Here is a 19,014-nt window from a genome sequence, read left to right as displayed (position 1 = left end):
CTCCAGGGCTTCAGAGAGAGAGGCATGGATTTGGAGCTGGTGTCAGAGGTGTGGAACGAGGAGTTCAATTTTTTGTAGTGTTTTGATCCAGAATGCTCATGTAGATAATTTATATAGGTGTTGGGTGTGTGTTTAGAAGTATAATTAAAACAGCAAGTTCAAGCTTATTTGCAAGGTTGGAGATAACAAACTCTAACGCCCTTCTCTCCTACCTTAAATTGAATTTTTCATGATTCCAGATTTTCCTTTGGACATTGACATGACCCTTGAGATCCTGCCAGGCACTGAACATGGTGCTGGTGGAGACTGTGGGTGTTGGAAATGTGACCCTAGATTGAGAAGAGAAAGAACTTCAAGACTTTGGGCAGGTTTCTACTCTCTGTGAGCTTCTACCGTTTTATTCTTTGCAGTAAAGTCCCATCTCACCTCTTTCAGATGATACTTCTCACAACCAGGTTTCAACACCTAAGAGAATAGGTGTTCTCATGATTCCCATCATCTTCTCTGGGTATCTGTGAACAGCAGTGATGCAACACTGATTCAGTCACCTCGTTACGGGCTGGGTGGGAAGTTGAGTCAGAACTTTAAACAGTGAAGAACACCCACTGTTTCACCCCTTTTCAAGTGTAAAATTATATATTTGGGGGGTCACTCAAGGCTCATGCTGTCCCTATTTAAAGTTTTAACTTGTTACTTTCATCTTCTTTTATCAAAGAGAAGAGAACATTTTATGACTTTATTATGGCAGACTTGATTGCACGTGCTTTGCCATACATCGCAGCACCCTTGCAATTAGGCAGGGCCATGAGGTTACTTCTGGACAGGGGTTGTGCATAGAATTGACATTTGAGACTTCTGGAAAAAATGTAGAAGACTCCATGTGCAACCTTCCAGCAATCTCTGTCCTTACTATGCAAATGAGAAGGTGCTGTGTTCAGGTAAAGCACTTACAAGATGGTGGAATCTGTGTAAGTATAGATCTCTGGATGAGATCCCATACTGAGCTGCATGGGACATGGAGCTTGATCAAACCATAAGCTGTCATTATGTTATGCCATCAAGATTTGGGAGTGTTTGTTACTGCAGCCTATCCTAGATTTTACTGACTAATGCATTGAGAATCAAGAGCTCTTCTTTGGCCCATGAAGGAGAATCTGACCACTGATCTTTCAAAACAACACTTTAAAGATCATTTTGGTCTAAAAATCCTCCAATGGCAATAAGAGAAAGTAACTCTCTGGGAAGGGACTCTACCGGTCACAATTATATAGCACTTAGGAGAAGGAACAGAAGCACATAATTTGGTACTTAGAGTCCTGTCCCACAATGCAATTAAAATGAGTGCATTTTTTTGGTATTTAATAGAGCCAGTCAAATGCTTGATATCACATTCAATATTCAAAATTATGCAAATAGTTTCAACATCAGCTACTCTGTCCCAATTAAAATTAAACTATTTGTACTACATGCATATTTATACAATCATCCCCTCTGACTAGATGTAGTCATGTGCACAGGCATCGGAGCTAAATCATGTATTGTCTGAACAAAACAGACACAAGAGAAGGACGGATTGGTTTTGGGAGCTGGGGATAGCATCTCCATTAGGCAGACAGTTCATTTAGAGTTTAAAAAATAGATTTTTAGCAGCTGATACATGGCAGATTTAATAACCTGACATTTTCCCTCTTTTTTCCTAGATAGTCCACTCAACTTTGACTGGACCTGTTGCAGGATGATATGATTACCATTGTGTGCACCCTCTGGCATTATTTTAAAAAAGCGAATCCCTAATCCCTGCTTAATTTTATGAACTGTCAAAACGATTCTAAATCTTTCCTCTGTTTGCATTTTCACGTTGGGACAGGAGTCCAGAGGTACAGATTGGGTGTACAACAGTGGACTTCAGGCAATTTTCATCTCTTAATGCCTGTAGCGTAAGAGGCTGAATTTGTAATAATCACCAGATTATCTCTAAAGATCACTCTGTTATACCTGCAAAATGGTTCTGCAGGAAAATGCAAAAGATATGGGGGAAAGTAATTGATGAGAGGCAGGAGATGATTGCTCTTCCTAATCCCTGATGGGGGGGTGGGGAAAACGCACCAAGACAAATGTTGGTAATTTCTGTTAAATGCTGTTTGGAATTTGCAGTGACAGAAACCTGCTTGAGAGTCATGGATGACCTCCTTCCATGGCAGGCAGCTCACCACGCTGGGGCAGAAGGGCTGGGAGATAATGCCCAAAATAGGTCCAGAAGGGGAGGCAGGACCCTAGCCCAACAAAAGGATAGAGGGAGAGTCCCCTGCAGAATATGTGGAGTCAGAAAGTGCAGGAGTGTCCCTGGCGCATCACCTGGCACCTAGTAGGGGCTCCAAGCATGTTTATCTTTTCTTTTTCTCTCCCTGCTGGGGACAAGCAGCCTGGGGATGCCAGAGGAAGGCCAGGGTTGGACCACAGTGTGTGTGACTTTGGGCAAATGGCACTCTGTCCCTCTCCAGGCTTCTGTCTCTGCACCTGACAGTTGAGGGTGGAAGGCACTGCATTGATACTGGCAACAAATGCCATCAACACTAACGCATAGAACAGAGGGGAACTGAGATCCTTCTCTTTGCTGGGAACTGGATTCGAAACTTTCCATCCATGCTTCTTTTCATCCTCATTATTCTGCACAGTAGGTGTCAGAAATGTGAGGGTGTAGGACTGCCCTTGCTTCCCTGCCCCCAGTCTCTAATCTCAGGGAAAGGAGAAAAGATTGGGTCCATTGGCAAGAAAAAGGCTACATATCTGGGAAGATCCCATCTTCCCTCCCCCAAAAAAACAAACTCTGTGGGGTTTTTTTAGGGGCTTAGGAATCACATAGCCAAAGGACCATGGTGAAACCATCCCTCACCTCCGAGTTCTAAGAATGGAAGTCCTAGGTAATAAAATATTCTGGAAAATTGAGGGAGGCTTACTTAGTAATCTTGCTTCCCCGTCTAGTTCACTAAAAGGGACCAGAATGTAAACCTTCTTCTACCTTTAATTTTGAGGACACTGGATGTGGAAATTGGAAGTCAATTACTGTTTTTCAGGTTTGACGGAAGGAAAGTTCGAGTTGTGTATGTTCATAGTTCAGTGTATGCACTTGTAAACAGTGACAACAGATACCATACCAGGGTGTCTTCCTGTACGGCCTTAACTTCTCCTCAAAGAAAAAGCCAGTCCATTTCCAGTTCTGATGAGCTAAATGGGCTGAATGCAGTTCTCCTTCTCATGATACCTGAGGGTTGTCACTGGGCAGAAGGCAGGCAGGGTGACTAGTTTCACAAGTCAGAGGTCTTCTGAAGGAAGGACTCAGGATATGAGTCTCAGTATATCAGGATGTTTGGCAGGTGGTGGCTGTTGCTTTATTTGAAATCTGTGAAATTTAAATATGCTTTAAATTTATTTATTTATTTATTTTTAAGTGTTTATTGAAATGTAGTTGATTCACAATGTTGCATTAGTGTCTGGTGCACAGCAAAATGATTCAGATATATATTCATATATATAATTTTTAGAATCTTTTCCTTTATAGGTTATTACAAGATATTGAGTATAGGTCCCTGTGCTATACAGTAGAACCTTGTTAGTTATCTATTTTATATATAGTGGTTTGTATCTGCTAATCCCAAACTCCTAAGTTATCCCTCCCCTACCTTTCCCCTTTGGTAACCATAAGTTTATTTTCTATGTCTGTGAGTCTGTTTCTGTTTTGAAAATAAGTTCATTTGTGTCATTTTAGATTCCACATATAAGGATATCATATGGTATATGTCTTTCTCTGTCTGACTTACCTCACGTAGTATGACAATCTCTAGGTCCATCCATGTTGCTGCAAATGGCATTATTTCTTTTTTATGAGTGAGTACTATTCCATTGTATATAATTACCACATCTTCTTTGTCCATTCATCTGTTGATGGGCATGTAGGTTGCTTCCACATTTTGACTATTGTGAATAGGGCTTCTATGAACATTGGGGTGCATGAATCTTTTCAAATTAAAATTTCCCCTGGACATATGCCCAGGAGTGGAATTGCTAGATCATATGGTAACTATTTTTAGTTTTAAGGAACCTCCATATTGTCTTCCATAGTGGCGGAACCAATGTACATCTTGGGGTCAGTTTATCAGAGTCTCCTAAGTAGGGACTTTGATGTGAAGTCTTCCTAAGGATTAGCTAAAATTGACCTCACACAATCAGAAGGTGGGAGTTTTCTGAGAAAACTGGTAGAATGAATTTTCTTATGCCTTATTTTTTTAGAATGCCCTGCATTGATAAATTACTAAGCTAATTCTCTTCTTATGATGAACTTCCTAGAAGCAAAAGATTTACATCTGTTACACATGAAAGACCACTTTAAATGTTAGACAAAACCTAATGATAATTCCTGACAGTTGCTTTAAAACATTATAGTTTATAAAGTGCTTTTCATACACTGTACATCCTACCAGCAGTGTGGCTTAATATTGTTTTATTGACTCATAACATATTTTAAATAACATTAATAATATTTAATAATAATAACAACACATATTCAAATCATAAATGACGAGGGAACGGCTATAAAACCCATGTTGCATAGGTTCTTTAGATAATCTTGCTCCATTTTTCACAGCAATACCAAAAGGTTGGTTTTATTCATCACGTAATAGATTAAGAAAATGAAGTTCAGAGAGATAAAGCAGTTAGTTGCTCCACCCAGGTCACACACCTAATAAACGACAGAAGCAGAATAAAAAATCAGGTCCTCAGATGCCAGTTGAAATAATGTTTACAGTGCATCATATTAGCCAGGTTTAAAAAGATATGTGTCATTTGCAAATTGTATAACCCTCTCTTATATGTTTCACCACTTGCAGAAATTTCCAATGGCTTTCCAGAGTAAATTGCCACTTGGAGGTCCAAACGCTTCTTTGATACAACAGAGGCGTCTACCTTTTATGAAATCCAGAAAGGAAATGTTAAAAGCAAAACAATTTGGAAAACGAGGTGAGCAGGAGTTCTCACTAGAGAAAGCAAAACCCTTTCTTTCCAGAGAAGGCATTTTGTAAATCATCACATGGGAGATACGTGTGCAAATTTTTTATGGCAGGGGCCCTGTGTGAACATATGGGCCCATTAATCATGAAATATTGATTGTGGATTGAAACTATGAAACAGGTTCCATGACACATGGGTTTGTTTTGTTGGTCCGAAGTATTAAGTAGAATAACACAAAGCCATGTTAACATTCACTGCTTACTCTCCTTTTGTTAGCAGGTTAGTCATCACCCAATTCACATATCCTCAGGTTCATGAATTATTAATCAAAAGAGCTAAAAAGTCAATCCAATCTGGTTAGATACTGTAGTTCTTGTGGCTTCCAAACTTTTAAATAATGAATGGTTTCATCACTTCCCCAGTGGATGTCAAGCAAGTAGAATGTCTGGAATCAAAATCCCACTGGGTCACAAAAGCAACAGAGTAAAAAAAAAAAGTAGTAATTTTTAATAATAGCAACTCCAGTGTATTGTACCATCACTGCCACTCTCTGAAAAGATCATTTCAGAACGGGAAGGAGAGGTGTCTTGACAAAAGGGCTTTATGGGATCAAATATTGCCAGAAAAAGTGATACAACATAAGGGAGTTGGCAAAGGATGTGAATACCTCCACACACATATATTATATTGTAAAAAATGCTTTTGCTGTTGCTAATTTTTCAAAAGAAAGTTGTACCTTTAATTGTTCCTTATATTGGGGGAATTCTCTGATGAACATCTCTTCACAAATGGGAACTTGGAGAAAATAGCAAAGAATAAAGGGGAGAAATAAATGGTGTACTTAGATTGGCTGGATTATCATGAAAAATTAGGACTCCATGCTGCTAGGGCAGTCTTTAGTGGGTAATAACAGAAAGGAAAGACCGACTCAGAAATAACTGCTTGTATTCGAGAGGGAATGTGATAGAGAAATGCAGACTTAAGGTAAATATGTGAGAGAAGGAGAAATAATACTGCCAAGTACCACTGTGTGACAAAGGGTTGATTGGTGAAGAAATGCTGTAACTAAATCAAAACAGATGTTTTTGGAACTCTCCGCTGTTTCCGCTAAGTCTGTTGAGCCACTTTTGCTTCTAGGTGGGAACACTATCGAAAGTGAGGACTGGGATGGCTGAGACTTGGTCAGTCCCTAAATGTTTAGCGTTGGGTTCATCCTGTCTGTTCTCCTGTGGGTTAAACATTTCCATTCCCTCTGAAAATGCCCATTCACTCTGACATCCGCCTTCATACTGCAAGCTCCAAGTCCTTCCGGAAGTTTCGAGTCACAAGTGTTAGTAACCATTGGCTACATTTAGGGTGATATTACACGTATTTGACTAAGTGATTGGGGTCTCCTTGGGGAAGATGTCTGTACAATGAGCTCTGGGAAAAGGTGTGCCTTTATTATTAACTAAGTTCTTGCCCTGAATCCCATTGGGTAGCTTTTTGGTAAAATGTGCTCCAATATGCATAGATTAATCACTAGCCCAAAAGGCCTGTTATTTTTTCCTTTTCCCTAAGCTAAGATTCCAGTATAAAACACAAGTCGCCCAGTTGCATTTGAATTTCAGATTAGCAACATGTTTTTAAGTATAAGTGTCTCTCAAACATTGTACAAAACATGCTAAAAAAGATATCCCTTAGTTTCCTGAAATTCTAATTTAACTTGGTGTCCTGTGTTTTTATTTGCAACACTACCCTAAAGCCAAGCTCAAATCTCCAGATAGCATCATCTTCTAAACTTGTTTCAAATAGACAATATATTAAAGAAAGGGCCTTATACAAATAACTCAGGTTTAAATTGTATGCTCCCATTGCCTTCCCTCTCTCCTTTCCTGTCTCTCTCCCTCTTTTCCTTCTTTCCAGTTTTAATGAGTAGATGTGCCGGGATCTGTTCTACACCAGCTGCTTCAGGGTGAACAACTGAAAACAGACCCTGCCCCTCTCCTGGGAAAGCTCTCAGAAGAGAAAGGCATGTCATAAAGAAATACTTTAAGATAAGTCATATCTAACTCTTCATCCAGCCATCTTCCCATCATCCATCCATGCATCCATCGATCCATTCATCCATGTATTCATCCATCCATCCACCCATGTGTCCATCCACCCATCCATCCATCTATCCACTCATCCATCCATCCAACCATCATCCATCTGACCATCCATCCATCCACCCTCCATCTTAAGCTTATCCACGGAAAAAGAACTGGTTGATTCTGCTTCCAGAAGAAATCTTGCTACACCCTTGTGATGCATTTTTAAAACAGATATCCCATTTTATGGATGGTAAAGCTGAGTCTAGAGAAGTTACTCAGCCCTGCAGAACTGATAAGAAGCTGGTTCAGGATATAAATCCCAATTTCAGTCTCAAAATACACCCCATTTTCATACAAGAGACAGAGCTAGACATTCACACCACCAGCTTCTCTCCTTTTGCTGTTTTTTTTTTTTTTTTTTTTTCCTTTCTCACAGAACCTCTCTCCCCTCATGTGCCAACGCTCACACATTTCTCTCTCGTGACATCTGTGGCACTGGGCCCTGTGACTCCTGTCACCTGCTCCGAGCCAGGCTGCCTCCTTCCCCTCCCCCGCCTTCCTCGCCCTGGGTCTCCGACCGCAGGGGCTGAGAGTCTGGCCTCCGAGCACCACTTTCACGGTGGGGCACTTCCTCCTGAGGGCTGCTCGGGCAAGTTGTTTATCTCTCACAGGGATAGTGAGAGATCGTATCGGTGGAACTCATCTGTCTGGGCACAGATGTCTGCCTCCGTGGCAGATGCCTCATCTCCCTGCTGTGCCTCACCTTCCAGAAGCCTTCTTCCTCCTCCCCCGGAGCCCCTCCTCCCCTGTTGCAGAAGATTAGCTGAAACACAGCCGGGCAGAGCGAGGGGCTCCACCCGGGAGCGTTTAAGCTGTTGGGGAAGACGGCCCTTGCGGGTCCTCCCGCCCCAGTTTAGACACAGCTTACCGCTGGGCCACGGATTGGGGAGCGACTGGAGGGGAGGTCACGGGAACCCCTGACGGTAGTCAGGAGGGCAGCTCACGGAAGGGTGTCAAGGAAAAGAGGGACGCTACTCGCAGCAGGGCTCATTTATTTATTTGCTTATTTTTATTTATTTATTTAAAATTTTATTTTATTGAAGCAGAGTTGATTTACAATGTTGTGTTAGTTTCTGCTGTACAGCAAAGTGATTCAGTTATACATACATATATATATATATATATACACATATATATATATACTATATATATATACTTTCTTTTTCATATTCTTTTCCATTATGGTTTATCACGGGATATTGAATATAGTTCCCTGCGCGCTACAGTAGGACCTGTTGTTTACCCCTTCTCTGTATAACACTTTGCATCTGCTAATCCTGAACTCCCACTTCATGCCTCCCTGCCCCCACTCCCCAGCCCCTTGGCAATCACAAGTCTGTTCTCTAGGTCACAACAAGACTAATTTAAAATGCCTGGCACAAGTGGCCACTGTGCAGAGCCTTCAGACTGGGGCCACCCAATAGAACTTTCTGCTGTCGTGGAAATCTTCCACACTGGTGCTACCCAATAGAGTAGCCATCCGCCATGTGTGGATAACGGGCACTTGAAATGCAGTCCGTGTGACCAAGAAATGACATTTTTAACTTTTTTAATTAATTAACAAAGAAATAACCACTTGCTGCTAGTAGCTACCAAATTAGAGAATCTGCTGCAGGGTGCCCTCATGGAAGGTACACCCCTGTGGGTCTGCTCGCATCTCCCTTCTGACCCCCTGCTAACGCTAAGAGCAGTTTTGGGTCTGTTTGCTCTTAATGCATTACTTAGTTTCCCCATCTGCAAACTACATTTAATAATCTTCAGCTTACCTTCTTCAAAATGTGTTGGGAGAATCCAATGAAATAATTGATAGTAACAACAGTAATCAATAAAATAATTGAGAATAATGGTAATCAGCCTTAAAATAAGCATCACTACTTTGTTAGGATTCTGCAGTGTGTTCTATGTGCACTTCTCTCCCCTGGAACTCCCCTGATGACTGTTTAAGACATTTGTACACTTGCAGATCTCCAAACAAATGCAGGACTCATGGCCACAACTGGCATCTCATGCCTATCCCCATTTTTGGACCACCCCTGGGGAGAGGTACTGGCAAGGTAATGTGGGTGGAGAAGCACTTTTTTTGGTGTCTGAACAACCTGAGTTTCAAGTTCATGGAATCAGATGACATAGAATCAGATGGACAAGATCCTTCACCTCCTGGAGAGCTTGCTTCCTTTTTGTGAAACAGAATCATGAACGCTCATGGCATCAGGCTGCCAGTAGCAATGATAAGAGGGTCTGTGTTTGAAGTGCCAAACACAGGGCCCAGGGCACCCAGGAAATGTCATTCCCTGCCCTTCCCTGGAAGGGGAACAACGGAAAACAACCGTTGATTTTTGATGAAACATTTAGCATGAATGATAGCCTTTGAATACCTGACTAAGGGCTACAGGGAACATTACAAAGGAAAGTTCTGTGGGTCTGACTGCAGTTCTTATTGAGTGCAGTGAGGACTTCAGCTGCTTCCAAACCTCTGTCAGATGCCTTGACATTTCTAGACTAAAGTCACTCATCTCCAGTGGGTTTATTTACATGCAGCAAAGTTTCTGGCTTTTAAGGAAAGAGGCTTTGAAAATCGTATTATAAAGACCTCAGAAGGTTTCATAGACATCAAACAACCCTTAAAATAATATTTTGATGATTTAACTGTAAATAAATCAGGAACATGGGGATTAAATTTCTATCAAAATGCACGTGACTTTTAAAATCAGGGAATGGGGACTTGGCATAATGGACTTGGGGATTTTATTGAATGCGGAGCACTTGAGCAAATCTTTGTGACATGGGACAGGGCTCAGATGGGGTGGGGCGCACCCTGCCCTGTTTCTTTTATAGACGCCAAAGGACATTTTAGCCAGGAAAGGCGTTTTAAGCTTTCACAAGATCTGATTTGAAGTGGCCTTGGTGCCCTGTCCAGTGGGCAGCCCCCGAGCATTAGAAGCCCTGGACATCTCTAGAGGGGGAAAGGGGAGCCCAATGTCCATCTCGATGGCAGAGCCAAGAAAGGGAGCTTTTGCAGGCAGTTTGGTTCCTTCAAGCCCATACAGAGGATAAGGAGTTCTGACCACGGGTACCATCAGCAGACAGAGTGACCAAATTTACCCTCAGGCTGCTGCACAGAGCAGGTGTGTCGGCTAAGACACCAGGTGAGTCAGGAGATGACCAGTGAATCATTTCTCACAGCCACACAGACACACTCAGACACAGACACACACTCAGACACAGACACACAGACACACCCTCAGATACACACGACCAGAGGAGGAAGTAGCTTTGGGAGAATGTCTCACCATGTTGCTAGAGCTGACCTACTGCCTTGTTTCCCTCTGACCCCAGGCCCTTTGCTCCTATTCTCTAAATGAAGTCAAGCTGGCACAATGCAGTGGGAATGAGAGGCTTCTCTTCTCCCTCCTCCCCCTCCCCCTCCTCCCCCTCCCCCTCCCCTCCTTTTCCTTCTCCTCCTCCTCTTCCTTCTCCTCTCTTTCTCTCTCTCTGTCTCTTGCTTCCCCTCTCTCCCTCTCTTTTTCTCTATTTCTCCTCTTTTTCTCTCTCTCTCTCTTTCCCGTCATTGCTTCTTACTGAGTTCCTCTCCAGCACACACCCAGAATTTACAGCGCGTCCTGTTCAAATCAATCCCAATGTCCTCTCACACTCTGGGAGAGCCAAGGTTTCTGCTTGTTCTCTCCCCCACCACGTGACCCTGGCAGCCCATCTGGCAGCTGGTAACTGTGTTCAGTGGGAAACCTTGGGATGGAAGAGGAGCCCAGCAGTGGAGCTGAACCATCGGGCTTTCTCAGGGAGATGAAACCTGTGAGCCAGCCAGCCTGGAGACCAAGCTGCTGGACGTGGTTTCAGGGGAAGGAGCAGGACAAGACAGAGTCGCTAACTACAGGCTTTTGGATAACAGAACGACCCCCCCCGATGCCTTGCCTAGTCTGGCCACATGTCACTGGGTTGGTTGAAAGAACACAAATGGGGAAGACCTACGAGCTGGGTGGACGCCCTGGCTCCTGCGTTTCATGTCAATAACAGTGATCCTCCCAGGACCTCAGCATCTTTATTTCCTAAAGGGGAATTATGGAAAACTTGCCCACAGGATTCATCAGATAGGCAGATAACACTGTCTGAAGGGAAACACGGCATGTCACCAGCTGTCATTACTGTGAAGTGTGGTGTTGGTAAGGTGTCCACAGCCGAATGGGGCTACTCTCAGCTGCTCCGTGGCTGCAGTCCTCGGTGCGGGCACTGCCCCGTCCCAGCAGGCTGACTGGTAGGGTTGGGGTTTGGTCCAGCCCTCAGTGCCTTGAAGGGTCAGGAGGAAGCTGAGGGGACTTGCAGGTGGGGTGGGGGGATTCGACTGCCAAAGCCTGGCCCCCTGAAGACAGCCTAGAAATCCCTGGCTCCTTATTACATAGAAGGGGCGGTGACCACAATGCTGACAGTGACAATGACGGAATCACAGTAGTGGCTGTGGCTTAGTCAGTGCTCACTAAGTGCTCTGTACCGACTGCTTCCTGCCTCATTTTATTCTCCAGAGAATCCTGTACCCTAGGCATCATCATCCCCATTTCACAGACGAGGAAACTGAGTCTCTGTGGGGATTACTGACTCAAAGAAGGACACGCCGATAGGATGCGGCCGAGCTGGGATACGAAGAACCAAAGTCCTTACCATAATCAAGGGAGTTGCTTGTTGTGAGGCTCAGGAGCGATAAAATATATCCGGATGATTACCACCTCGAAAGATCTGTTCAGAGATTTTTTTGCTAAGGTTATGATTATTTATAATTAGCATTAACACTAAAATATAATAATAGGAATAATTCTATTACTACTTAGTGGTGATACGAATTATTACTGCTATAATTATGACAACAGCGCACTACAGCTTGTCCACTCTGTCTTAGCCCAAGTTTCCTAAATGAGGTCTGCTAAGGTGTGGGACTAGGTGTGTTGACAGGGCACTGATTTATCTTCAGTTTTTTGCTCCCACGAATCGGAATGCTGAATCTTAAAACATGTTATTTTGAGATGTGTCCATATCTTGCTTGTCAAATAGACATCACTGAGTTACTCTGCTTATCCTGGTCATCCTCTCCAAGGATGACCTATCCTTCAAGGGTCAATCCCACCCCTGCCTTCTCTTAAAAGCCATCCCAAGGGCAGGGTCTCTTCTCTCTCCCTGGATGTACGTGGTGTTTCATCACTGGCTGTTCTCACTGCCTTCTGTCACTAGTGTCCCCTCAGCTGTATCGAAGTCCCAAGGGAATGTTGGAAAGAGAGACAGAGCTTTGGCTCGAAACCAATTCCTGGCTCTGCTGTGTCCTAGCTAAGTGACATTGGCCAAGCTAGTAAAGCCTTCTGCCCTTGGCTTTCTCGTCTTCCCCATGGGCTTCAATATCTCCACCGTGGAAATTGACGGCACCAGCACAGGTCCTGGCTCTAACAGGGGAAGGGAGCTCCCCCTCCAAGGCACAGACTCTGCTCACTGGAGCACAAGGAAGATGCTCTATCAAACATCCAGCGCAGAGCAGACTGGAACGGGGTGGACACGGATAGGCAGATGTGGCTCCTGCTCTTGGCTCTCCGTGCACAGAGGGGCAGACACAGCGCAAAGCTAAGAATGTTCTAGAGCATTGATTTTCTCATTTCCAGAGAAAATAATACCTGCCTCTCAGGATAATGGTGAGCATGAAATGAGCTACTACTGCATCCCAAGGTCTGGCACTTTTGGAAAACAGAAGTTGATTTTAGAAGTGCTTATCCTCTCTTGTTTTTCCCAGAACTAATTTTCAATAATAGTGATGAAGAGGAAGGTAGGGGGAAAAGATGGGCGGATTGGCCCTCACTGTCATGGAGCACGTCCCAGTTTTTGGAACCCTTAAACAAATGTAATCTCATGTAACATTTACAACAATCTCAGTGAGAAGGTATTACACCCATTTTACAGATCTAGAAACTGAGGTCTGGTTGGCTTTCATGACTTGTCAAGCCTGCCCAGGTGGGTCCGTGGACTGTCCAGCAGCATTGTTGCTCACAGATGCCCCACCTTGTACGAGAGGTCCAGTCTGGGTTCTGTGGATTAAGAGCCAAGGCCACAGACATTGAGGACATGCCATGCCCACTCCAGACTGTACTTAGGTGATTGGCAGCAGGGTGAGGGGAGGGGGAAGCAGGAGGCTGACCAATGATCCCCTTCTTTTTCAGTTTGCCTTGTAAAGATGAAGAAAAATCCAATAATCTTTCCCTCCATGTCTATACGAATGAATGTCTTTCTCTCCCAAATTTTTCCTTCAATTCTTGGCTGAGGTTTCAAGCTGTGATCACAATAGGGAAGAGGAGAATTTGTAAGTTAATTTTCTGCATCTGAGTGGCCGAGGCAGGAAAGGTAAAGCACAAAGATTCCAACACCCCCTGCCATGCTCCACTCCCTGCCCCCGTCCGTACCTCCCCTTCCATCTTATTTTTGTGTCTTTGCTTATGCTGTTCCTCTGACTTGGTGGTCTCCCTCCTTACGTATCAGCTGGTCTACACCTCTTCGTCCTTCAAGCATCCTCTCTAACTTCACCTTCCCTGGATCCACCAGCCGCTCCACACCCACGTCTCCCCACTCCCAACCTCCTAAATGGCACTCCGTTGACTTAATGCAATTGAGCTTCTGACCTCTCTCCACAGGTCTCCAGGGATCTCCAAAAGGTTGGCCAGGGTCCCCTCGGTGGTTAAGACTCAGCAGTTTGGTTCGTGGTTTTGTCTGGCTCTAATGCTCTGTCCCAGACTCTGCTAGTATTGGCCAGAGCTGGCCGCAGCTTCCGTCTCTGCTATTCACCCCTCAGTGCAGGCATTTCATCCATTCAGGCCCTCTGACCTCTGACCCTTGGCTTTGCACCTCAGCTGCCTCTACCAAACCCAGGCAATCACTGATGTTTTGGCGCACAAGGCATGCTTCTCCAGCTTTAAAGCTCAGCGTGTTTGAAGTGGACTTGGGCTCCTGATCCCACAGGCTTGCAGCAAGAGGGACAGGGCTCTCACTTTCTACCCTGGCACCTTCGGGCCCCCAAAGTCAGGGTCAGCCCCTCTTCTCTGTGGTGTGTGACCTGGACTTCCGAGCTTGATCCCAGTAATCCGTCACCTGCCCATACTCCTGGCCCTGCTCCTCTGCACGTGATCAGCTTCCTACTGGACCACAGTGTTTTCTCATTTCGAAAATGATGTTGTTGAGCCTCATGCTTGTAAGGGCCCCTCCTGCTTCTATTACATCTTTTTTAATGACTGAATATTCGGGATATCTTCTCTCCAAGTGACCTCAGAAAGGTTCAAGACTCAAAGACTGTCTTTTATTTATTGTGTTCTTTTTTTCTTGATTTTTAAAAATTTTTTCATTGAAGCATAGTTGATTTACAATGTTGTGTTAGTTTCAGGTGTACAGCAAAGTGATTCAGTTATATACATATATTCTTTTTTCATATATATTCTTTTCTCAGATTCTTTTCCATTATAGGTTATTACAAGATATTGAGTATAATTCCCTATATAGTAGGTCCTTGCTATATAGTAGGTCCTTGTTGGTTATCTATTTTATATACAGTAGTGTGTATCTGTTATTCCCAAACTCCTAATAAAATCGGTCTCATGGGACCTTTAGGAATTAATCCTTAGGTAGGTTCCATTCAAAGTTTCTGTCGATGGCCTAGATAAAGACAAGGACAATCCCACCCAGTGTGTGCATAGCCCAGAGGGAGAGGAAGATGGTAGATGTGATCCAGTCCTAAAAAGATGCCAAGAAACTGGAATGATGAACTACATTTGAGTAGATTTTCCTCTTAGAAGAGATGATAGCTGAGCTGAGTCTGAAATGACATTTTTCCTATGAAGAAATTGAAGATGTTCCAGCTGTAGCAGGGGAGACATGGGGATGACTTGACTTCTGCCTTCAAAAGTCACAGATCCCAGGCTTGTGATATCAGACTGGCTCTCAGGGACAAAAGGAACCAGACTTAATGCCAAGGTCACAGCCATGAGCAGTGGTGGGCATTGCTGTGAGGCACATATTTAGTCTCAGTAAGGGGCACTTTACAGCAGGCTCAGCCGGACATTTGTTCATTGAGCAGGTGTTCCTGCAGGACCCAATCTGCCTGGTCCTGAGGAAGCAGCAGTGGCCAAAGTGGACACACCTCTTCTCTCCCAGTCATGTGTTCTGGAGGAAGAGATGCATAATAGGACACAGGTAAATATGTGCTTACATAGTTCATAATCATACAGGAAGCACGTTCATAACGGTGCCCAGGTAAACACGTGCAGAAACAATACATAATAGTACACAGGTAACTGTGTGCATAAATGTAACATCATCACACACAGGTAAGTGTGTACGTAAACATTACATGATCACAGGCAGGTAAGTGTATACATGAATAGTATATAATCACGCACAGGTACTAATGGACATAAAAAGTATATAAGAATACACAGGTAAACACGTGCATATCAGTTGTACATAATAATGCACAGGTAAACACATATCTAAACAGTACATAATCACACAGGAGAGTGTGTACATAAATTATGCATAATGGTACACAAGTAAACACATGCAACAGCAGTACATGATCACATACAGGTAAGTGGGTACAGAAATAGTACATGATAATATAGGTAAATTCATGCATCAATAGTACATAATCACACCCATAAGCATGTTTATAGGCAGTAGGTAACTGTACGCAGGTAAACGTGTACATAAACAGTGCGTAATAGCACACAGATAAACATGTACGTAAGTGGTAGGTAATCACACAGAGGTAAACACATATGTTCATTAGTCAGATCCATTCACACAGTGGGCAGTGCCATGAAAGGAATGAATAAGGTGTGGTAACAGGATGGGGGGTGAGTGGAGGTGATGGGGCAGTGAGGAAACATTGTAGACAGGGTGGTCAGGGAAGGTGTCCCTGAAGACATGTCACCTGAGCTGAGACCAAAGAGCAGCGATGAACAGCGATGCCTAGAGCTCCCCCTCAGCCAGGGGAGTCTCCATTCACCCTCATTGAGTCTGGACAAATCTTAGCATTGCTGAAGACAAGGTTAACATGGCTGGAGATCAAGGTGCTTATGGAAGTGATGAGAAGTGAAGTTAGAAAGATGGGCAAATGTTGACTTGTGCAGCACCTAAGCTTAAGGAGATGCTGCACAAGTCAACATCTAAGCTTAAGGAGAGTGGACCTAATGAGCTGTCTGAGATGTGGTGAGCTTCCCGTCAACGGAAGAATGCAAAGAGAGAATGATCATGTTTCAGGCATGTCGAAGAGGGGCTTGAATATTAGATGTGGGAGGCTGAGGAAGACATACAAGAGCAATGGCTGAAAGCCTGATCCATATTTGACATAAAAATGTTCACTTTTCTGGGACTGGAGACATCTGAAGTTTCCTCTCCTAGCAGATCTGATTGGACACTTTGCCAATATTGAGGCACGCTTACTATGGTGGTGGGGGAGTGGGTTTCAGTGCAAATACCAACCAAGGAGAGGCCAGGATGGGGTCCAGCAGATGCGGTGGACGTCGGTGGAGCATACGACGTGCCTCATTTATAGCTAATGGCCACCCTCCCAATGATTACTAAAACCATTAAAAGATAAATCAGTAAATTAAAATGATTTTATGTTAGGCCTGCCCTGATTCTACGCTGATGATAGGACATTAGAATATGAACACAGTTTGAAAGGCAGCACGATCTCTTTGATGTATCAAAAAGCCCTCTGCACTAGACTAGAACTTTGGTAAGATGCTGGTAGTCAGAGCCACTACTTGACGATTGTCCTGATGTTGTATCACCATGACCGCAGCTACTGACACATCAATTTAATCTCCATTTTCAAACTCTCTTAGTTCTGCCCTAGCGAAGTCAAATGGACTTAGTTTTCAGCACAAGGTGCTCAGTTTTCTAGAGAAAAAAATGGAGAATGTGGTTGAATAATTCATCACTTTGGGGAGAGGAGTCTTCATACTTAACTTAGTATTGAAGATTTCCCCAAGAAAACTCTGCTACCAAGAATGGGACCACAGGGTTGAGGGCCCGTCTGCCCCTCTCACACTCAGGGGATGAAATACAAGCAGGTACATTGGGCCACATCATTCTCAGCTACATTTCCGGACTCAGGTGTGTATTTGCTTTCACAGCACTGGTACCCGGTGTGGATACATCTGCATCTATGCAGCGAATTTTCCATCCAGCGCATGTGCTTCCTTGAGCAGGGCACACAACCTCTGCGAGCCTGGATTCCCAATCTGCAGAACAGGGACAAAGATGCTCCCCACCCTCAGAGAAAGGATGTGGGATTTAGAAAGACCACAGCTGGGCTCGGTGGCCCCCGAGGCCCAGGATTCATCAGATGGTTGAAACTCTCTCTCTTGGCTTCTATGATACTGCCTAGGTCCATTCAGCCTTGATGGAGGTTTCTGATCCTACTCTGGTTCTAGAAAGGTAGTACAAGCTAACGGTGGTGAAAGTTGGCTGAGACGGAGATTTTTTTCTTCATTGTATTGTCAGGGAACTTGAGGCTTTGGGGTTTAAGAAACTTCCCCAAGATCTAGCAAGGAGCAGATTTATTTTTCAAACCCAAGCTTGTTTGATGCCAATGTCCAAGCTTTGCCCAGTCACCATAATTGCCCCAGGAGCCGTCTGTGTCGCATCCAAGCCAGAGTCACTGAGCTGCCAACAGAACTGTGGACTGACCTCCTGGAATCTGCCCACCCCCATCAGGTGACACCCGCCCCACAACTTGCTGGCTCATCTGATGAGGCCCCCTGACTCCATCAGGTGAGATCTGGGAGCCTCTGGGTTCTGTTACCAAATCGCCCTCTGAGTGCTCGTATCTTGAAGTCTCCAGAGAGAGAGGACTTGGGTCATAACCACACTAATGATGAAGCTCTAACCGAAGACCCCAGTAACCTCTTGGTTTCCTTCCTTCCCATGGCCATGGTAACGAAGCCGGGCAGGCACAGGCGGAGTAACAAGATCCAGCTCGGGGTTAGCTAAGAGGTGGTTTGTGGTCAGGTGCCCAGCAGATGGGTTCAAACTACCTGGCTTTAATTTCCAATAATTGGCAGGTTGGATTACCCTCCAGCTCAGGGGACCTGGAGCTAGATGGCTCCGGCTACCAGCCCTAAAGGAGAGAAGATGCTGCCCCTACAGGGGATGCTGCAGGCAGGGACAGGGAACACAGGGACACCCAAATGATTCCAGAAACCTGGCTTCTCATAATGGGCCAGGGGCCTCTTGCAGAATTTACAAGGACTTCTTCCAGAAGACAGGAGAGAGTGGCAATCATGAAAGGCCAGATTTGATTACATCATTCTCTCCTGTTTCTTGCTTTTGTGTTTAATTACCAAAATGTTTATGCATATGCCTGTATTTCCAAATGCTTGCTTGGTCTGCTCTGGGTCTACTTACACTCTGAATAATTACTAGATTTTAGTGGAGACCTTCTAGGCACTAGGGTGTTTCACATGCATGAGCTTATTTAATGTTGAAATGACCTCCATGGGGGTCTTATCCCCATCAGTTTACAGTTGTGAGTACTGATGGTGGAGGAAGGGGATAGGCCTGCTGATGGTCCCAGGGCTCCTGGCAGAGAGCTGGACTCCTTGTAACCCTGCACATAGTATTAAACCGCCTCCATCACCCCCTCTTACTGCCTCTCTGCATCCTCTCTCAGCAATGCCAAGCGGCAGCTTCCCCCACCCACAGTCGTCCCCTGGTCTCCGCAGCATCCAAAAAACCATTCATTTCTTCATTCACTTATTTATTCATACAAAAGCATGTCCCCAAGCTGGCTCTTCTCCTGTGATTGGCATCAACCTGGTATATACTAGACACT

The sequence above is a fragment of the Eubalaena glacialis genome, chromosome 2 (genome assembly GCF_028564815.1).
Source record: "Eubalaena glacialis isolate mEubGla1 chromosome 2, mEubGla1.1.hap2.+ XY, whole genome shotgun sequence".
Taxonomy (NCBI): domain Eukaryota; kingdom Metazoa; phylum Chordata; class Mammalia; order Artiodactyla; family Balaenidae; genus Eubalaena; species Eubalaena glacialis.
This window is presented reverse-complemented; position numbering follows the sequence as displayed.